At 38.8% G+C, this 23347-nt stretch overlaps 1 protein-coding gene across 8 annotated transcripts in view; it reads left to right on the forward strand.

Annotated features, from left to right (window-relative positions):
* Positions 1-23347, forward strand: part of SDK1 (sidekick cell adhesion molecule 1) — a 387987-nt gene that overhangs the window by 63491 nt on the left and 301149 nt on the right. The gene's annotated exons all lie outside the window — the stretch shown is intronic.

Raw genomic sequence — 23347 nt, forward strand, 5'->3', positions numbered from 1 at the left:
CTGAGGAGTGCTTTGAGCTGACAACTGGCTCAGCAGGGAGGGGATCACAATAATCAGAGTAATTTAGCAAAATACATTATTTTTTTATTTTTCAACATAAATAAAACAGGTTAATCTACAGGAAAAACATGTGAGTCATCAGCTTGGAGTTCGCTCACTAGCAGCCTGCCACCCATTCTCTCAAGTGTATTTTTCTGTGCTTCTTCGAAGGATTTCTTAGACCTCTTCCTTTTTCAATTTCCTTCAGTTGACAGTGGCCCCACAAGGGCTGAGTACCAGAAGTTAAGTCCAGCTCAAGCCCTGGGAGATGAGAACTCAAATCTCTGCATTGTGTGAAGGAAGATGAGCAATGGGATTGTGTTATCAGAAGGAGACCATGAATTTGTATATTGCAATAACTGAGTGAAAGCTCATGGTGTCTCCTTCCCTTGCTCCCAGCTGGAGATCCAGCGCTGTCCTGGCAGAAGTCTGTGACATCCTTCCCTTCAAGACCTAGTTCAGTTCTGGAATGCAGGAGGAGGACATTAAGAGAAGAAGAAACAAGGAACTTCTGCGATTATCCATGCTGTCTTGATTGTTGTTTACTTGTTTTGAGAGTTCTCTGAACCCCTGAAAGATCAGCTGTGCTGTAGAAGCCAGTTAATAATTACATCCAGTTTCCCCATCAGTAATTTTTGTTCCCCCTGAGATTCCTGTGCACTTCCATGCTCATTCTCTTGTGTTGCTTGCTCGCACTTGATCTCTCTCTCTCTTGCAAGCTGAATTCTTAGTTGAAATGCAATGCAATGAGGTAAACGCTATCAATTCTGGGAGAGAAGGGGCTGAGGGACTGAGACTGGTTCACTCTGGGCTGCGGAGAGGTTTTGTGGATTAATGACGGGGTTGTGGAGCGCAGATGCCCCAGGGCTGAGTTGGTGTATGGAGCTGTGACTTGGGAACAGGGGTGGGCTATGGCAAACACAGAGACAATCCAGCAGCTGCAGAAGGCAGACAGGCGCATGGATACATTTGATTATTTTAACCTAGAAGGCTCCAGAACCAGAGAAAAAGGAGAAGCTTAAAAATTCTGCTCTTTCTTCACATTTTAGGGTAGTCCAAGGCGACTTCCTTGCCTGCCACACCTCTGGAGCTCATACCATCCAGGCTGTCACATAACCAGTGCTCAACACTCTGAGGCAGGTAAAGCTCAGGAACAGCCTTTGGAAGGAAAAATAAATATAGCCGTGTCCTCCCTGAACTTGGGAACAGTCATTAAGCATCTGTTTTAATTTCTCTCTTACTTTGCTGGCATATGAACAAGGTTGCAAACTGTCTTGCAGAGATGGTGTTAATGTGTAACATTAGAAAGTGAACAACAAATTCAACAATGAATATGGTACAGGTTGCTCAAAACACGGGTTAGTTTGGATAAGAACCTTTCCAATGGGAAGGCCCTGCTGTTTTCACTCTGCTGCAGTGCACAGCCGGGGTGAATTCTGTGAGATATTTCCAAAGACAATGAATACTACCTTGTTTTTTGTCTTGAATATAAGGAATATTTTAGAAGAGAAGCACTGAATGCTAGAAACATGACAAAATTCCCGTTCAGAGCTGCCTGAATTGTCCCCAGATTTTTCAGTCTTCCTAGTAGTCAAAGAGTTTGTGCTTTGTGGATGATACTTGAGACTGAGTGCTGTTCCAGTAATGAGGCTAATCTCACCATTAAAATTAACTGTGAAGCACCATGTTTACTTTGGGATTTATTCTGAAATGTAGGAGTGTGTCTATGATGTAAGAGATGTGTTATAAATAGTTGTGCAATTAATTCTGATTAATCACATGGGCTTTTATTTCCCTAGTAATACTTACAAGCAGGGGTTTTATTTAAATCTTTTCTTTCTTGTGTCTTCCACATGTTGTGCCAGCCTTAGTTTTTCTGGAGTCACTACCAGAGCAGAGTAAAATGCAATGCAACACTCAAAAACCCACTCACATCATGTTTTTATATCTAACTCCAGGCAAGCAAAAGAGAATTGTGTTCCAGGTCCTAAACCCAATGCTCTGAAATGGTTTCACATACTTTGACCAGATAAATACACAGAAAATTTTATTTAAAGCATCTCCATTAAGCCCAGGGAGATTCAGAGCCCAGTACTATGAAACACAACCCTTCTGCTCTGGCAGTGTGTTGGGGATGTAGCGAGGAGATGAGCCAGCCTGTGTCACCCGCCTGCAGGGCTGTGTCCCTGGAAAATTCTCGGTTAATAGAATGGCCAGGAAGGAGACCTGGCCCTCTGGTTAAGCTCCCAGACATAAATCTGGCTGAATTCTACCGTGACAGTCAAGTCTTGTGAGCTCTTTTACATGGCTGAGGTTCACTGAGAGCATTCTTAATGCTTTGTTCATTTCTAAGCTTGTGTGGGCAGTGGAATGAAGGGAGGGACCACTCTTTTACAGTTCTTGAGGTAAGCTTGGGAAGTTTTGGTTAAGACTGTTGTAATAGAGTGCTTTTTTAAATTTTAGGATTGATGTAAAGAACTGCAACCTCATCAAGTACATTTTGGCCTATATAGAAAATAGTCTGAAACTACCAGTTACTCTTAGTAAGCCCTTTGCTTTGTCTTCATTTGGAACCTGTGGTGCAGAGTTTCAAGGAGATCTGTCAGGGATCCTGTAGAGCTGTCTCCTCCCATTTATCAGTTTAAACAGTGCTAGAAAAAGTACTTCTGCTCATCATTCAGGTATTACTTCCCTGTTCTAAAAGTAATTCTGATGTTTCAATGAAAAAGTTGCTGCAGGACCTTTCACCATATCTCCAAATGAAAAGGCTGGTGGAGGGGACAAAGCTGGAAGTGCTCATTTGAGTAGTGTTGATATGACAGCAGAGTTTGTTGTGCCGATCTTGGAGTGTTAAGGTCACCTTTCATCACCTCAGAGCTTTAGAATAAAGCACAGGCATGTATGTTGTGTGAACTCACTCTTGGGGAGAGAATTATGTAACGAAAAATGCAAATGTAAATGGTTTTAGTTAAGGAATAAACACGTAACAACACACCCAGTGCAGGGAATGTAAATAAGCTGCTCGGGGATATCTCAATGTCATTTGTTTCTCTGGCCCCCCATGAAGGGCATGGGCTGGCTCTGGTGTCCCCCATTCCTGGTTGTACTGCACCAGTTCTCCTGCTCTGTCTGGAAATGATGTTTTTGTAGAAAGAGATTTTGGCAGCCGTCCATGTTCAGTTCAGCTTCATGGCACATGCAGAATTGATTCAGAATCACTGTGTGTGACCAGGCCGCCGATGCAGCACAATTGCCGCTGGCCTGGTGAGTTGGAGATGCACAGAAAATGATGACACAAGTGTTGCATAAATGCTCCCACAGAAATCCGGGGGGAAAATGAAGGTAAACAGCACGTGGGAGCCTCCTGAAAACAAATGGCAGTGCTAGGTTTATAAGATAATGTAGGGATGAGGGATAAGATCTGTTCAGATGGTAATAGTTGATATGTGATTAGAATTATTTTGTTAGATTCCCATTATACTACAAAAAGACAGTTTTAATTGATTCTTATGAAGCACTGTATATTTTTTTTGTTAATTGTTTATATTAAATGCATAGTGAGGTTAATCATTTGCTCAGTTGATTTCTTAATATCCTGAGGGATTTTTTGCTGTTGTTCTTTAAATATTTGCTTAAGCAGTAGTGCTAGAAATAAGAAACAAAAGGCATTTTATCTTGAGCAGAAACAGCACAGCGATTTGAATTTCACATGTTTCTTGTTCTTTCGCAGCAGTTGTTGCTTTCATTAACACAGTTCTTTATTTTAGAGAAATTAATGCCAAATACAGCGAAATTCCACAGTTGGCGCTTAACTCCCGGGTAGTGGAGTTAAATAAACAGAAAAAAAAAAGCCCCAACCAAAAAAAACCTTGAAGTTAATAGTCAAGATTTCTTATTCCATCTGCATTGACCTTTTTGAAGGTTTTTATACTCTGTTCTGCTGGCTGATTACTTAGGGATTCACTGAGCAGTTTCCTTGAAGGCCATTCTTTCTGCTGGCCATTGGCATGAAAATGCAGCTGTCTGAGTGAGACCTCTTTGATCTTCAGAGAGCTTTGTAAAGATAGATTAAAAGCAAAGCTATCAGGCATTTTTTCTCAATGCAAATACTGCCTGTGTTTTCAAGTCAGATAGTTTTTTGGGGGGGTTGGCTGATTTGTTTTTAGGGAATTGAGATTTGGAGTTGTGATCACAGTGTTGATTTGTTTCTTTTTTCTTTAAACAAAAACTGAAAATACATGAATGTGTGTTGTACCCTTTGGAGAGAAAAACAAAAAAAACCCAATGCAGCTCTCTGTGGAACATTTTATGTTCGTTAAAATCCAGTGGGAGGATGAATCTAGCACCCTCTGGACAAAACGATGTTTAAAGAGACTTAAAAGAGGATTGATTCAAAAAAAGTAATTGAAACAGAATGTGTTTCTGAGCACTTTTTACTTTATATTTAGGTGCTGATGTTCAGATAAATCAAGATTTGCTCTTGGAAGTTAAAAAGAGTCTGCTATGCTCACAGACTGTATTATAATTCAAAACATTTAAATGCTACATTAATTTGCAGCACACAAAATTACATTTGCATTGTTTTTTTCTTCTTTGAGACCACACATTTGTATTGAAATTTCAAATAATCTGTGTTCCTGTTTCCCCTGAAATCAGTCACAATGAGATCAAAATACCTGTTGCTACTCTGTGTCAGAAACATGAATGAAACCAGCTGCTCTTTGAGTGGAAAGAGAGGTTCAAGAACTTTTACAGTTATCTGGAGGGTCAGGTTAAGTCTGTACAACATCAGATTGGGGGCTTACAGAGCACATCATGTGATCCAGCTGTTTTCTGATCCTTATGTGTCAACTGGAGTTTCCTCTTTTCCGACAGAAATCCTTATTCTACTTAGCTTAGGATGTTTTGGTTGTTGGCAAAACAGTCCCACCCTCTGAAGGCTGGGGTTTTGGCAAGATGAACTTTCCTCATCACTGGGAATTTGCCACTCTTTGCTTGGTGGCTTCTCTCCTAAATGTGGTGCAATGAAACAGGGACAGTCCTGGGACAGCTACAGAAGCAAATAAATATGACTCAAAGATATTCCGTTTTGTCTTCCTGCTTTTAAACCATATCTGTGGAGTTTTAAAATAGTCTCCATTTGTTTTTCTAACAAAACCAATGTAATTTAGTCAGCTAAATCCCTCAGCTCATTAATCAGTCCCTCTAAATCACAAATAACTCACAACACTGGTTGAGGTACTAACTTCAGGGGTGCAGTGTTACAACATTTCCATTTTGAGGAACAGCCACTGAGATTTTGAAAAGGAAATATTTTTAATACAATAGCTGTATTTTGCTTTCATTTCTCTGATATTGTTGTAATAAAATTGCAAGTTAGGGAAAGCTGATGATCCTTACTCACAAAAAGGAGGTTTTATTACTTCTAGTGTATTACAGGGTTTATTGTCCTTAGTGTTGCTAATTAGTTAACAGAACTATTTTGATTTTCGTGTACAAGTGCTTACTAATTATTTTATCATGAGAAAAACGAGTAGGGTCCAAGTGCCCTATTAATTCCTTTCAGCCTGAAAAGTTTTTTTATAATTAGTTTTGCAAGAGGAATGAGCGAAATTAGCTCCTAATGAGAAGATAAGTGTAGTAATCTTCTTGTGATATAAAACTGTGATTGTCAGTAGGTAGTAATAGGAACCGGGAGTGTATTTCATGGGACCTTACTTGGTCCTGTGAAATCATTAACATCATCTGATCTCCTAAATTGGGTTATTTCACACCTGCATTTCCATCACTGCCTGCTAACCCTCCAGCCACAGATACCGATAAGTTTTTTGCTAATTAGAGAGTCATTAATGAAGTAAAGAATATGAGCAATCAATTATGGCTTGTTTTAGTAATCCAAACAAAAACTTAATTGCATAAATTTGTCATGTACTTTCAAGTTTTGACAGTATATTTGTGAAACATGGCAAGAATGTCAACACTTTGTAAGTAGCAGGTGTGACCTAGACAAGTTTTTCTCATGTTCAGTTGCAAATTGCTTGACTTGTGATATGCAGTGATGGATTAATGGCTTATTAAAATACACTTCTTTCTGTAAACAAGAACCTTGCATTTCCTGCTCTGGTTCATTGTAATTGCAGCATTTATATGGTGAGGTTCGTGATAAATAACTTACGTATTTTTCTTTTTTTTTATTCTATGGATTTATATCTTAAACCAGTAATTTGTGAACAAAGTTAAGCCTTTCCTCACCACTCACTTCAAACTTGAATGTGCTTTTTTTTATGTAAAAACTGCATTTCTTGTGTTTTCTTGCTCCATTTCTGCCTAGGTCTGTATGATAAAATAAAACTTCATGTGTATGACCTCTTATTTACATTTCTTTGCATTTCCTCTCGTTAAAAAGTAACAGTCTCATGCCAAAGCAATAAGGCTCAAAGTGAAATAACCTTGCTGATGAATAAACATGATGTGGGAGAAGGCCACTGTGAAGATATTGCTGGATATTAAGTTGGGTGAATTTGTAATTGTGCTTTTTCAATTTATCTCAGAGGTAAAAATGAGTAACTTTTGTATCACTGCAAATAAATGTGGCTATGATGTGAATACACCAGGAATGCTGAGAACTTGTAACTTTTTCCATTTCTCAGAACTCTGTGGATATCTAGGTATTCAGTGTCAAATGTATGTCAATATTTTCCTCTAATAAGTTCTTTCTGCTGTAATTTGGATGCTTAAAAGGCTTGCACTAAGGGTGTAGGTAAATAAATACAAAAATTATTTTGAGGTCACGACACACTGGTATTGCTACTAACATCTGGAAGGGACTTGTACAGCATGAAAACACTGTTCTGTGGTGGATTTATTAACCTTACTTTTGTTGCTAACTGATTAAGACACAGGGGAGGACGATGTTCTTATCATTGCACAGTCATTTTTCAGAGCAGGATTTCACACTAAATAGCTCAGGTGAGAACGAGACAGCTTGTTCTGAAGCAAATGCCCAGAGCTGTCATAGGATGCCAGTGGTGTCCTTGAGAAAATGTCTTATGCATCAGTCCTTCCCTTCAAAAAATCTCTTCCCAAATAGTTCTGTGTGTTCAGTGTCTGCTGGGGATCAGCACTGGCACCCCTGACAGAAGCTGGCTGGCTTGGGGGTTATTTTGGTCAAAGAAACAGTAGATCTGCTTTCTGTTCCAAAAAAATTGTGTCACTTCTACATTGTCCCGAGTTTAAAGAAACAAATTTTGAAAATTACTATTTAAATATCTAACAGTATTTTTCTAAGAATTTCATGGTTTGAAGATTTTGATTTTTAAAAATTGACTCTTTTTTGAAATAAAAGGTAGGCAAAACTCTAGAAAAGCAACTTCTTTATTTTTAATGAAACTGTATCAATTATTTACCTGGTAAGTATAAGGTGATGAAGATAATGAAGGGGCTTTAAATCATGAATACTTAAAATGAGACACTCTGTCTTTTAGCCAGAGATGCATAACAGAAATTTTAGCAAATTGAAAAAGTAATAAAATATTTTCTTACATGAATATGCTAAGCAGGAAGCTTGAAGAGTGTTCTACCCTTAAAGCAAATTATATCCATTGGGTATGAAGCAAAAAACAGTTAAAGACCTAATAGCTGGGTGGTTTCCTGTAAATGCCATTATTTAATTATTTATTTATATTGAAGGAATAATCAGGAATTATACACTAGGCATTTCCATCTTGTCTTTTCTTCTTGTAATATTTGGGTTTAGACTCCAATTAGCTGTGAAATGTGCCTTCAGTGAAATTACCACAAACGTAATTTGGGCTCGTCAGCAACTGCTTAATCCTGTAGCTGCTGGGCTGCCTCAGTGAGGCTCAGCAACTGAGCTACTAGATGTCTTTTGAAGGGGCTGGGAATAACTTAGGTTAATATTCCTGCTCATCAATGGCAATTAGAGGAAAGAATAAAGATTCTGTGTACTTCTCCCTGTTATCTTTCAGAGGACAGCTGTCTGTCTTGCTGAGGTGTTTAAAGATTCCTGCTCCTTTCTTGGGTTATCACATCCCAATGTGAAAATAGGAATTGTATCACCATTTTTATGGCCTGCTTGTTTGCTTAGTTGGGCCTAAAGATATTATTATAGGTTGTCTTGTTTTCCTTGCCTTTTGCATATCAGATTTTTGAGTACTAATTTTTTTTGTCCTAAAACACCAACAAAACTGATGGGTGTTTATCCCCGGAGAAAATAAAAGTCTCTGCCATTAAGGGTCCCTATTGTATTTGTCATCCCTGACACAGGCTGACATCCCTTTCCCCTAGAAAGTAAGACACGCAGAAGAGCTGCTTCTCTTAAAAACCCATCCTATAAAATAAAAACTGTAGGGATAGGAAGGTCTTCCAAAGCTGCCAGACCCAAACTTTTCACCGCCAGCTGGTCAGGAAGTCTCATACAGTGGTTCCGTGCAGGTTGAGCCAGAGCAAGGCAGTATTTAAAGCAAGGCTGTGCAGTATATCTTTCAACAATCCTCTGTTGAAGCTGCAGAGCTGATTGTTGAATAAATACGGCAAGGTGAGTGTCAAAGACACCCTGTGTGTTCAGCTCACCAAATGCAAATGGAAGGATGGGGATATGCCTATGCTACAAGCGGGATCTGGCCAGCACCACAACCTCTGAAGACTTCATGGGCCCAGTTTCATGCTTCAGACAACACCAGTTTAGCCATAAACAGGTCTATCAGCCCAATATTCTGCATAAGGTAGCCCCCAGGGCATATCATCGAGTTCTTTCAGGTTTTCCAAATCACAGCAGCCTTGTGCTCCTGTGGATGTGTTGTTATTGGTACTTGAGCACAAGTCTGAAGCTGTGGCCACATGCAGCAGTGTAGCACCAATATATCCCCTCCTGCCAATGTCCTTGGCATTCCAATTCCAGCTTGGAAATCCCCTTTTACATTGGAAAACTGAGAGACAGAGTGTGGAGAAGTCCCTTCAGCAGTGTCCTCCCCTGCTGTGACCTGCTTCCACAGAGTGCTTCAGCTTGTCTGACTGGGATCAAGCTGCTTCCTCTGTCCCATAATCTTCCTGAAATTTCAAGATCCTATCACTCTTTTAATGTGATTTAAGCCACTGATCTATCAAGCAGTGTTTCAGGATTATACCTGCTGAATGGAAGGGAATAAGGTTATTGACTTTAGAAAATACTTTATTCTTTTTCATTTCTGTCTCCCCTGCACATCTTCTGCATCCCCAACCTCTCCATTTAATAAAGTTAAACTACCTTTTGTGTATGAGCCTCATCTCTCCACCTGTGAATGAGTACTCAAACAGTTCTCTTTGTTCAAGTACCACAGAAAATATTTTTTTTCTTAAATTCCAGCTTCTCTTCCCGTGGAGAGAACTGTATTAGGAAAGCAACTCAGAGAAGAATAGCATTTCCCCTTTGAAAAGCTCTTTGTGGTTAATACCTACTGAGGAGCTGAAATACTTGTAAGACTTTTTTTCCAAGAATAAACTGAAGTAAAAATAAAACATATTTCTGTGCTTTAGTCAGATGCAGTATCTTAATACTGACGGTGTGTTTAGTACTTAACATCCTCTGACCATTATGGGGCCCTAGACTGTTAAAATTCTTCCTTGGGGGGAAGGAATTAACACTATATTATATTATATCATATCATATCATATCATATCATATCATATCATATCATATCATATATCATATCATATATATTTTCTAACATGAAGAAATGGGAGATTAAAGAAAACCCATTTTGTTCAGGGCAAGTAGGACTAATCAATGGTAGCAACATACAACTAGAAAAAGTTTTGTCTTTATCTTGCTTTATATTGCATCGATGATTAATGGAAGCATGAAGTGAAGTAAGAAATTTGTATGTGTGCTTACCAAATTGTGCGGTGGATATTTTATTTCTGAAGTATTAGGAGAAAGGGTTAAACCGAAACTTCAACAAAAGCAATTGAAATCAGTGGCCATAGGTGTGTGAAGCAGAAGCTTCATTTGGCAATAAAGATCAGCATGAAATGTGTTTTTCATGTTTTCAGATCTTAACCACACTTAATGCTGCATGTAAGTGACAAGCAAGTCCCTGGTGCTGTCTGCAGGATGCCTGTGCACATCATCCACTTTGTTTAGACTTGAGTTTACATTTCAGAGCTGTGAAACCAAAGGCAAACCTTTCTCCTGAACTGAGTGTTTGTTGTATATTCTGATGTAGTTTCCATCAATTCCTCCGAGTGGCTTTTATGCTCTGTGTGCTTTCAGTGCTTCCCTGTGATGTCCATCGGTGCTTCAGGGAGATGTTGGGGAGGCCTCCTGTGTTTTGTGTGAATCATCTTCTGTCCCTCTACGCTGCTGCCACAGAAAGGCCTTAGGCTCACTTCTCTGTTCAATGCATGCACAGGTGCTGTTCCAGAAGCTATAAATTTAGAAGGCTGGATCAGTGGGACGTATTTTGTTCATTTTAAAGTGGTAATTTTAAATTTCTGCACAGACATGTTAATGCAGTATGAATAAAATGGCACAGACACATCATTGTCTTAGAAGGCATCCTGTTGACTGCCAGAGAGCCCAAACACTTTCTGGTTTTCTTGGATGAATTTTCTTCCTTACTTCAGATATTTTTAGCTGTTTGAAGTCAGTGAAATGAAAAACACCACCAATCTAGTTCAGGAGTAGATTATTTTGCAGAAAAAATTAGCAACTTTCAAAACTTTAGCCAAAGTGTTGCTATAATTCTCTCAAACAAGTCAAAAAAGATGCATCAGTCTCTTACCATTTTAGTAGGTGAAAAGTAGAGGAAATATTCTAACTAATAAATGGATATTTGCTTGTCCAAGGAATCAAAATTTGTCTTTTTGGTATTCTTCTGCTGGGAACTCAAAGCTGGGCCCTGAGAATGCATTTTCCTGGAGAATTCACTATTCCTGTTATCAAGGAAGGAACCAGCTGAGCAGAAAATAAGATTTAAATGATGATTTAGAGTTTGAGATTAGGACATACAATGAACACCTTTCCTAGCTCACATGCTCCTCTAAGACTCTCTAGTTTGCATGTCTTAAAGTTTAACAGTCATGTTTAATTTCTGATTATGAATCTAAAAGGTTTGCAGTGTCTGTAAATTTGAGATATTTTGTGTTGCAGACACATTGGATATTGAAGGTACTCTGCTGTTAAACCCAAAAAGTTCAATAAATACATGGCAGCTGGGAACACACACAAAACTTTCTCTATTAGCTGGAAATACTAATGAGTTCTTTAACAGTGTGTTTACACCCATGTACTTAGGAAGTGTAGCTCCCATTTACTTCACTTGTGATGGGAACATTTATTAATGTCAGAGGATGTATGATCCTAATTTCTTGTTTTCATAGTTTCTTTTGTTCTTTGCAACAATGAAGTAAAGAACATGAAGGGAAAACAATTTGATTGAGTAATTTACTGTATGTAAATTACGGAGTAAGTGTCCCATTCAAACAATCTTTGAATATTTAAAACTGCTTCTGTGGTAAATTATTTATTAGTATTCAGGCTATTAGCACAGAGCTACTAATTCTAAAATATCTTAGGGGAAAAAAACCACAGATTCGTCAGTTTCTTTTCAGTTGAGTCATGTAGATTCTGCTACTACTAATTATTGTATTAGGGAAGCAAAGTAAGGCTCTAAGGCTATCAGAAAAAAAAAAAAAGAAAAAAAAAGCATGGATTTTAATCTGTTATGATTTGATACTTATAACAAAAACTGACATTTAAACACCAAATAAAACATCTAGGTATTTCCAACCCTTCTTTGAAGACAGTTTGGTTTAGTTACTTGGTTTTAAAACTGTTCAACTTTGTATTAATTCTTTTCCCCACAATGATGCGGCGTATCACCGTCTATACAGTAGCAGGAAGGATGAAAGCAATGAACCTTGGTAATCACTGCTATTCTGGAGTGAGTTTCTGGAGCAGCAGGAGAGATGATTTTACAAGTGGCTGTACAATACCAGTTATGATATAGCAGGAACTTGCAATTTCTGTCCCCTTCAAAGAGATGACATTTAATTATGGTAATAGCTTTACTGATAGCTGATACACAGTATGGTGTGCATTAAAATTATACCGTCTGTGAGAAATTACATCCAAATATTGTTTGAAAATAGAAGGCAAGAAAATACCTCCCCACGGGGGAAAATTGTTGGCAAATTCTTCTGACTAACAGCGTAATGCAGCGGTTTTATTTCTTGTATCTCTCTGCAAAGGTGGTAAGAGATAATTTGACAAATGCTGTCAGATGTGGTAACCTCCTGTAATTCCTCCAGTGCACATCCTAATCCTGGTGCTCTCTCCTCAGAGAGCTGTGCGGGTGGGCAGCGTTTCCCCACTGACAGATGCAGTGACCTTATCGTGCAGACAGCTCCATCCAGCGTGACAGCCCGGCCATCTGCCTCCTATTGATCAGAATTGATTTAAAGAAAGTGATCCTCCAAAGCTTGGTGCTGTGGAACCCCGAGCTAAATAAGCATTTTATGTGGAGGCCTTAACCTTTAGGATGTTTTTCCTCTCATTTCAATCTGATTTGTAGAACACAATCTGAAAACGTGGCTTCTGGTGGTAAAATGCTACTGTCTTTCCAAAACACAGCCTTGAGTATCTGAGGCAACTCAAATCCCAGAAAGATAAGAACAGAGCTGGAGTTCACCACGGTTGAGATAGCAAATAACTGCCCATTGGTCCTGAAGAGCGACAGGATCTTTTCAACAATTTTCCATAAAAGATAAATATTTTATCCAGTTCTCCAACTTTACCTATTTTCACATAAATATTATACATATGTAGTTATATCTGTCTGCAATCTCACAATTTCTTTTATTTCAATAGCTGTAACTGACAGGCACAAATTGGTTGAATAACCCTGAGTATTTTGCAAACCAGAAGTAAATACACATTTCTTTAGTTGTAATGTTCTTTGTGATGAGGGTGGGGAGGCCCTGGCACAGGTTGCCCAGAGAAGCTGTGGCTGCCCCTGGATCCCTGGAATTGTCCAAGGCCAGGTTGGATGGGGCTTGGAGCAACCTTGGATAGTGGAAGGTGTCCCTGCCCATGGCAGGGGGTGGAACTGGGTGATCTTTAAAGTCCCTTCCAACCCAAACCAGCCTGTGATATTCTGTGATTTCTATGTGAAACCTTTAAAAGCAGATTAATTTAAAGCTGTGTGTCATTTGTGTAAATAGTGTTTTATGTGTGGTCCCAATGGAAAGACAACAACACATAAAATCCTAAATCATGTAAATTTATACGTGCAATGAATTACGTATTTTAAAGGGGTCATTAGTCAGCTGTGCAGAGGGAGCAGTTCAGGTTGGGTGGGTGGGCTCCAGAATGAATGCACAAGAAATGAAATAACCATTGGTGGCCCCTCGATTCAAGAAGAATCTGAGACTTTGGAAGGGAAGAAGTTTGGGGAGTATCACAGTTACACATCCCAAATGCCTGGCTTCAGCATGAAAGTGCTTGGCTGCCTGGGCTGAGTGACTTGGGCATGCATTGTGAATTTTAAGTGAGAGTAATTAAGTAAGTATTAATTGTAGGTTATTAGGCTGTGGATGAATCAGGAGGAAGGTGACAATCACAAGGCACGCTCTGTTCTGGAGGTGAGAAATCTGGGGGTAGCGTTGCATGTGAGACTTGTGTCCTGAGCTCCAGATAAACCCTCAAGTGTGAGTAGCCCCACCGAGTATTAATTCAATAAAATACCATTCCCTTACAAAGATGTCCCCACTCCCAGGTTATTTAATCCATTTCCAGGGCTTACTTTTACAGTCTCATCCAAAAATTGGCAATAAAATCCTTTCACTGCTGCTTCATATGTTCCTTGAGAAAGAGAGTGACCTGGGAGACCTCTGCAAACATTGTTTATCTTAACCATTGAGAAAAGGGAGTGGATAGTCCTAAAGGACATCATTTTGAGGCTGTCTCGAGGCTTCTCAGGAGTGTAGGCAAAATACACTCGTGCAAAACCAAAAGTTCTCTGCAAGATAAGGAGGGTGGTAGGAGGCAGGTGATCTCAGAGGGGTTTTAGGCTGCGTGTGAGGAGTCAGGTGCAATATTAAGATGCTGTCAAAAGAAAGGAGCATGGGAAATGAAGGGTCAGTTATGAGAACAGTGGGAACAGAATTTCCTACAATGCCTGTTAGTGTTCAGGAATGTATTTACTGCTGCCTCTCACACGGGCAGGTGCTCTAGGTATCACATGCTCAAAATACTTTACTTTGCCCCAAGCAGTCAGTTGCCAAATGTCAGTCACCTGTTTTGCCTGGTCCAAAAGTCACCTCTCATCATAATCCTGTTGTGCTGTATTACAGTTCTGCCAAAAGGTTTATCTGTGTGCGGATGTCTGAAGGTTTTAAAAAGAGATAACTGAAATCACACAGTGTAGTGTCAGTAGGGATGGCACCAAAGGGGATGGGATTGAAGCAAATGCAGAATAAAACTTGTAAGTAAAACAAAAAAATAACTGCAAGTCAGAATGAAGTAGGGTTAGTTTCTGAGATGGCTTGGATGGCTAGAAGAAGATTTATGTCACTTCATTGAGAAAGGTTTTTAGAGGAAAAGTTCTTATTTATAATTTGAAATGCACAGAATCAGAGATGATACAGGAGAAGTCCAGATACCAGACTCCTTTGAAAATCTTCCAGTTGTTTAGATATTTTTTTTTCTTTTTGAAATGAAGAAACAAGACCTGAGAAAAACAGCTGTGTGTAAAGAGAAATGAGGGTACAGTAAGATGTCCACTTTGTGAAGAATGTTGGACATATCTCCTTGTGGAAATTACTGACATTACTCATTTGTCTAAATTGAGTTAATGAGCATGTAGGAAAGCACTCGGATTGTGCTCAGTGGCTGTAATTGCCTGTACTCAAGGTTCTCTAGTTCTGCAAAGCCTGGAACTAATACCCCCATGCTGTGACACTTTGTTTTGATTGTGCTGTATCATCAGACTAATCATTAAATTGGCCATTGAAAAACGAGTAGGAAAATAACATTTGGTTTTAAATTCTTTTGCTGGAAAGTATTCTTAGTCACAGTGACTGGGTAACATTCTAACACGAAATTCACTTAGTTTTTATTAAAATGAAATATTTCAATTTGCCTGAGAGGAAAAAGGTGGAGATTTCTCCAGCCGGGTTTAAAAGGTTTGTGTCACACAGGTTTTTATTGTTCAGACGCTATAGAATGAAAAGTTCAAGGAAAGATGCATCGTGGTGAAAGAGGCCAAAGAGCCACCGAAAGGAAAGGCAGAAGTTTTACTCTTCTTTGAAGCAGATGCCACTTACTTGTAATGTGGATAAAGGCATGAAAGTGTCTTGAAGATCTAACAGAATCAAAGTCTGTAAAATAGAGCTCTGAGAAGATGGTATTTTTCAATTACTGTTGATCCAACTTCTGTTTGGCTTGTAAATCAAATGTCTTTGTATTGATTGACATTATTCCTGGAGAAGTTGGTATTAGGTACTTAAGGTACCATCAAATTTCGATCAATATAATAATTTTGATCCAAACACGCTTTGTTTGAAAATTAATATTGCAGTTTGCTCTGGCTTATCTATAAAGACCTCAGAGAAGCTACAGTAATTTGTGTCACTCAGTCACATTGATGGTCAGCAATAACCCCAAATCCCACAGCAGTTTGTGGGATTCTCCAAAACAGCTCCTTCCCAGCCATTTTGGAGCAATTCCATTAAATTGCCCTATTCTGGCTGGATTTCAAAGAGAAGATGACTCTGTGGATGTGTTGCAGGCTTCATGTGAAAGGTGGGTCTTGTCATCCTACTGATCTGATTTCTGTGGAATGCCCCTGAGGAGCTGTTTTCATGTAGACAATCAGCAGTGAAGAGAGCCCATTCCTCTCAGCATTCCCACTCTTCCCTTTGGCTTCCCAGAATTTTACATTTTGCACCCAACTTTGTCTCCCAGATCCAATATTGCTTCTTATCTTAGAAATTACTGGCCTTTATTTCTCAGCCTGAAAACACTGTGAAGTACTTTAAAACATGCAAGAGTGAAAATTATTAGCTAAAAGCTAATGGTTTCTGTGATCACGTCCTTTTAAAATGGCTTTCAGTAGCTTCAGCTGCACGCAGTTCTAAATACTGCACATTTGGGGTTTGGAAAGGCACTTACTGGGGTTTAAGGTTTATTTTTAGAGATAAATAAATGTTGATAACATTTTCTGAAGATTGCATGGACTCACTAAATATGCATTTGCCTTGATAATGGTAGGCAAGTGTTTTTTGAAGCCTTGGACATGTCTGACTTTCTTCAGAAACATTGAAATCACCATTTATGGTGATTTTAAATAAGTTTAAAATAAGTTCTTTAACCATACAAGAATAGCACAAACTGTTTGGGGTTGCTGCTGGGATTTTTTGTCACTGTTTTTTCAGTTGCTCATTATTTTGTCACCTGAGTTTTATGGTATTTTTGAAAAATGAATCATATGAAGTCTCCTCAAAACTAGTAAGTTTTTAACTAACTGTGTATTACGACTCTAAGGTTTGTTGGAGAATAGATTCTGACCAGGTATTTAAACTTTTTAGGCATCTTGGTTTTGTTTGTTCTTTTTAATATTAAAAAAAATTCTACATATGGAGTAGAGGGCATAAAAATACAGTGTTTAAACGCCCCCCCATATACCCTGTACTTGTTTCCTTATAATTCCAATATTGATAGCCATGGTTGGTGCATTTTTGGGATATTGATGGCATTGGTTCATCTACAGTGTTGGATTTCTGGTAATTAAAATTAGAGAGCATTGTTGGGAAGTTTACAGCAATCTTGTCCTCACTAGCAAATGATGAACACACATAAAGTAAAATATTTAAATGCTACATAATTGCTGGGTTCTTGACTCAACTTTTTAGTTGGCTCTGGGGAGAGGGAGTGAAAAAGGAAAAATGTTCATTAGGGCTTAGGGAGTCAGCCTGGTGTATTAGGAGGAATTGGATTATTCGGTTTACAGTGTTCTTAACAGATTCAATTTCGGGCAGAGATAATTGAAGTGTCGTCAGAGCTGTGTGCATCACTAAAACATACAGGGAGAGCTGCTCCCCTGGGCTCCCTAAAACAATATAGAACAAATGCAGGAGCTTTGCAGGGATTTAACTGCCCTCGTGCTGAGCCTGCTTTAAAGTATATTACAGCAAACTTCGATGAGTGCTGTTTCCAGAGAATTAATATTTAGATTGTTTTATTTCATTGTTGAAGGAAGCTGTTTGACAAATTATTATTTTTATTAAATCTAATGCCCAATTGTGAATTTGTAGCAAAATTTCATCTCTGTTTCTGATGAGTGTATTTCTAAACATCTCCACATTTCTTTCTTAATATTCACTAAAAAGTCAGATTTGAATTTTAAGGGATTTTTTTTAATGCAATGGGTGACACCAGAGGTAAAAATTCAGTTTAATTATCGTTTAAGGCTAGATCAAAATATGTATTTTTGGGAGGGATCTGTTTCAGAGTCCTTTAATCCACCATATTTGCATAGGGGTTTGTGTCCTATTTGAGGCAAGTTCCTGCCCCAATCTCTGCAGTAAATCCATCACTGCCCTGTGTCTGTATTTGGGGTATGTCCTTGTCAGCCAGGTTCTAACATGGTGTCAGAGCTGATAAACTCCTTCCCTGATGTCCTACAAAATGGACTTAATCATATTTACTTATGGTTATACTCTGGGGAACATTTGGAGAGGCCTCTCTACAGTAACTTGTAGCAAAAAAAAACCCAACAAGAACAGGAATGAAAATTCCATGAGATCAAGGTGGAGTCAGGGTGGTAGCAAAGAGTTGAACATTCCAAGACCATTTATGAGAATTTTACATTTCAAGGTCCTGTCGATCCTGGCCTGGCTGATGTGAGTGCAGGAGAAACCATTTTGTCATGACCAGCTCATGCAGAAATCACAGGAATTTCAGGAGAGGTGCAGGCAGAAGCAGGTGTGATATAAGACAGGCAGGAGTACTAAAAGGTTTAAATAAGCTTTGGAAAAGTCAGCTGCTCATTTGGTTACTCGGAGTTTCTTTCTAGATAATGTTCTGTATATATTGCAAATATTTTGGTTAATTGTGGATCCCCTCCATATTTTATTGGCTTTTATTGGATTTTGCGTTCTCCTGGGTTTAAAACATATATAATATAAGTAGTTCTTATGAAAGTAACTATTTTTCTAGCCTGTGCTTCAGAACATAAATGCTTCTTATGAATTCCAAGCTTTAAACTTAAAAAAAAAAAATCCAGCAGATTCCCACTGTATTTATGTATAATGGACATCAGCAGGGATTTAGTAAACCATTGATTTTTATTGTTCTTCAGCTCTGAACATGAGGTCATTAATTTGTATAGAAACTAGAAAAATATTTCACATTTTATAGTGATTTTTACAACTTTTAAACAAAACTTTATGTTCCATAGAATTGAATTACTTAATGTATTTTATGCATACAAAGATGTAAGGAAAAGCTTTTTGATATCAATATGGAAAATCATCCACTAGGGCCACTTCAGAACCATTTTAAAGGAGATTTTCATAATGAAACACATTGTTGCTTTTAGAAGGCTCCTTAAACACTGTTCATCCAGACAGAGAAAGGCAGGGAGGAGAAGTATTAAACTCAGCACTGGGTGTGATATCCCAGGGTGTATTACATCTGTAAGCAGAAATACCTGAAGTGTTGGTTGAAGTTATTTTACTTTTATCATCTTTTTTTCTTTAATTATTGAAGTAGGCAGGATTATTATTGCAAAAGCTAAACTGATTTAAATGATCACAGTTAATTCTGCATGAGCTTGACAACGTAAAGGCAATAAGGAATGGATGCACAAGATAAAACTTGGTGCTTTGTGCTGTTTTCAATTCACTGATTTCAAAGCACTTTACCAGGATTAATATTCTAAGCCTCCACACAATTCCCAGGAGGAAGTTAAGCATTATTCACATTTTTAGAGATGGGTAAATGAAATCCAGAGAGGTTATAACCTGTACAAAGTCACACAGAGGCACCAGGCCCCTGGAGAATGAGGGAACAGACACAGGAATTTTTGCATCTTGTTACCTGCTGCTACCCTGTGAGTAAAAGATCACTTGGAAGATACAAAAAAAAGCCTTTGAGACTCAATAGTTTAAGTCACTTTTAACCCATTTAATGGATTTGTGAGTAAGAAGCAGCAGTTATTTCATGCAGGTCTTTAAATCCTAGTGAGCTATGTCATATTGAATCATATCTACAAAGGAAGGGCTGCAAATACCGGAGGATCCTGGTTCATTGGCACTGAGGTGAAATGTCATTCCTTCTGCTCCTTTGCTCTGCAAGTGCACTGAGCTAGGAGATGAAAAAGCCTTTCTAACTCTTCTTATTACACTTGGTATAGCTCAGAATTTTAGGTCACTGTGGGGACAAAGAGATTAAAACAATGGAAAAACTGGGGCAATTTCTTTGTTGCTGGGTGCAAAATAAGGAAAATTGTTTGTACCCCCAGCTGCTAAATGCAGTTGCCGGCATAAAGAAACTGTAGAGTTTGGCAGGTGGGTTTGGAGTGGCTGCTGTTGTTTAAATATGCATATTTCTATATAAATACATTGACATAAATTGCCTTTTTTCCTGGACATATTGGTTGGCTGTGTGCTGCCTGTACTTTTGTATTTGCCTTCCCCAAATGCACCTTGAGATTCTGCACTGATACCATTCTGGGGTTTCCTTGTGGGGACTCTGGAACTCTATCTTTTGGAGTACGTGTTTGACAACTTAAAATTCAGTTATGCATGAAAATGCATAATATTATTAATGAACACACTTTTACTATAATTAGTGGTGCTCTTCAGACATATTGATTCATCTGCTAGGGAGATCAGATTAGTGTAGCATGACAGTTTTTCCTGGTCTGTAGCAAAACTGAATAAGTGGGATAGAAGCTTGAGCTGTTTTGGATGAGGTAGGATCAAGCTTGGAGAAATGAATAAAACAGAGACGACCTTTGAAAGTACTCACATAGAGAAATTACTGTTTTCTTGATATCTCTTCATTTGTCGTTCTTGTTACAGGCTCATTATTCATCAGAAATGTTTGGATACTATGTGGTATTTCTTTCAAAGTTAAGTATACAGAAGTAGCTGAATTTAACTAATAACAATAATAATTGTAGTAATAATACTTTGCTCCGGGGAAGGGAACCTTTTGCAAATGACATAATGCTTTCTTGATTACCTTTGTGTTTCAGGATGGGGATAGTGTGTTATTTTTTTTATTTTAGAAAGAACAAAACTGCCTGCATTAGAACACTTTCTTTGAATCTCAATAGGGATTCTTTTTTTACAATACCTTTTTATTGATAATTCTGTCTTTAGTTACAATGCAGTGATCACTGAAGATGCAGCTTTGCTAAATACCCAATACTTGCTGAAGATAAAACCTATGAGCTGCCCAGCTGTCTGTAAAAGAATTATTTATTCTACTTTTCAAACTATTGCCTAATTGGCAAAAAAAGCAGGTATAATATTGGGTGAGGAATCAGCTGTTTCTCCTCCAGACCCTCCAGGAGCACTGATGCTGATGTAATTACAGAGCTCCTTGAACAGGAGCACCTTGAAGGAAAATGTTCTGCTGATGTCAGGCAGAGGCGGGGAGGTGATAGGTGACCCTTGGGAGATGATGGCCCTATTGCCATGGACAAAATTACAAATTTTTCAGATGGCAGAACATTCCCTTCCTCAATGTCATTCATATAAAAGACCTCCTAATGAGAAGAAAAACGTGTGAAGTGAAGGATGCAAAGTCTTACTGCCTGGCACTTTCTTGGCTGCTGAAATCCAGGTTTACGAAGCCTTGTATTTATCTGTGGCCCCTGAGAGGTTTTAATGTGTCAGGAGTAATGAATAAGTAGCAAACAACATCAGAGGATGCACCAACAGCACTCACAGGGGATGGGCCCCAATTCCTGCCTTTAGGAGATCGCTTAACTGACCCTGAGACGTGTTGTACCCCAGCTCAGCTGGAGCTCCTCCCAAGTCCTTGTGCAGGGAGGAACCAAAGCCCCAGGTTTGCATTCAGCTGCCCTGTCATCATGTGCCTCCTACTTCTGTGTGCAAACTGATAAAATCACGTACCCTGCGCGTGGTAGGAGCTGTGGGGAGCACCCTGGTCCATTGTGAGCCAAGGGGTGAAATTTTCAGCTGTCACATAAAAATTCTTTGACTGGTTCTTGTGTTTGTCTTGAGCCCGTATTTTACTGTGTGCTTACATTCTTTGTGAGTACAGCTTTTACATAGATTTTGATTCCATGTTTTCATAATAACACAGAAGGTGCTGTCTGTCCAGTTACTTCTCACCTCCTTTCAATTGGTGATCATTGCTTTTTTTTGAGAGAGAGGATTAAAAATATTTGCCTTCATTCACAGTGTCAGTGATTCATGTAAAACGTGGCCTTTTACACTACAGCTTCAACTGTACCTTTCCTGGTACTAATTCAATACAGCTGGTCACTGCTAACATGGATATTGCAGTCAGCCTGCTGTTTAGGTCTGAATTGAAAGAAAACTGTTGCATGTCACAAAATATGAATTTTTTCAATGAGATGACCAGTCCAGGGGTGGGAGGAGAGGTTGAGTGATGTCTATGCATTACAAGTGAGCAGCAATACTCCAGAAGCCTTTCTCCAGAGGCCAGAATACCCCGTCTAAAATATGGGCTCTGATAGAAGAGGATTTGTTTCCATCATGATGTAGTAAATTTATCCTTGGGGATAGCAGGAAGGAGGGGTTCCATCAACAAGTGTCTGCCTTTCTGTCAAGATCTGATTAGTTGTGAAATTACAAGCAACATTTTAGACATGGTTACAGTAAAGGTTACAGGCACTCTTGGATCTGAAATTTCATTTTAGAGCAAAAGGTCCCCAAGGGCTGGTTTAATTTATTTAATTACATTGTACAAGACTTGGGTAATAGTTTTAGATGGAAGTATAAGAACCAACTTCCAGGCAAATTTGTAATATAATTCAAAGTGGTAAATTGCTAAACACTTCAACAGTTGTGCTTTATGGGACAGGATGATACAAGGATATGGATTGCAATTATATAATGCAACTGTCTTATATTAAAATCATAAATAATAAACTAGGAAAAGTAATTGCTTAATTGTAATGACAGCATATCCTTCCTGAAAAAGTTGTGCTACAAAACTGAATTAAATGGCCTAGGAAGCCTCAAGGCCCTTTTAAGTATTTCTTATCCCCCTTGGTAGTTTGGATAGGGAAGATGGGCTTTAAATCTAGTATTTTCATAAGGTAATTCTATATCAAAGGGTTCTCTGACCGTAGTGCAGGGAGAGATATTGTGTTAGTTCTGGGTCTTCTCTTCTTAGGTGTGTCATGGTGATGGGTAAAATTCCTTAAACTTCCATATTCCCCTCACTACACACCTTGAGTGTTCTTCGTTTCACTCTTCTCACTTCCAGCTGGAACTTTTGTACCCTTTTTCTTAGACATGATGCTTTGGATGGTTTTTTCCCAGCTATTTTACCACCCCGTGCTCAGCTGAGCATCTACAGCTGTTCCCTTGTTGGGTTTGTGATCAGCAACACGGTGAAGATGACCCAAAACCAGTGTCACCAAACAAAGCGTTAATCACTCATTGCTGTAAAGGCACAGAGTGCGCACAGCAAGAACCAGAAAGCATTAAAGAAATACATTAATGGGTCCAGATCCTCCTTCTGCCATGATCTTTCTTTGCCAGCTCTTTTGATTTACTGTCAAGCAAACTGTTTTCGACTCTCTTGCTCTACGTAGTAAAACCGCGTGGTTCCGCCGCGCCGTTCCCAGCGTGTTTCCTTTCTAATCAGTCAATTTTGGCTGTCACTCAGAGCCTCACGTCTGACTACTGACACAGCTTCAAGGCCAAGGCTCCTCTAATGCCAGTCACTGCTAAATCTTGACAAAGGAGATGGATGACAAGGGTGGCAATAAATTGGAGCTGCTGTATCTGCTGTTTGCGGGCCTGACTTTACCTGACACTCAGTTTTACAGTCCTTACATTAAATCTTTTGATCCACAAGTATATGCTACATCCATCAGAAGTTTTCCCAATTTATCATGCATGGCCTTATAGCTTTTTTAAATGATTTTTAAAAAAAAAAATGGACCAGGAATTTAACTGAAGCCTTCCTTTAAATAAAGGCGCCTGGACACTTTGCTGTCAGTGTTTGTAAGGTCAATATCCCTCTGAAACACACTGTGCACTTCCCTCTGTTTCATATTTAAAGGACAGTTCTGTT

The sequence above is a fragment of the Corvus kubaryi genome, unplaced genomic scaffold (assembly GCF_017639235.1).
Source record: "Corvus kubaryi isolate FWS band 111438036 unplaced genomic scaffold, C.kubaryi_AGA036_p1.0 37387, whole genome shotgun sequence".
In the NCBI taxonomy this organism is placed as follows: Eukaryota; Metazoa; Chordata; class Aves; order Passeriformes; family Corvidae; genus Corvus; species Corvus kubaryi.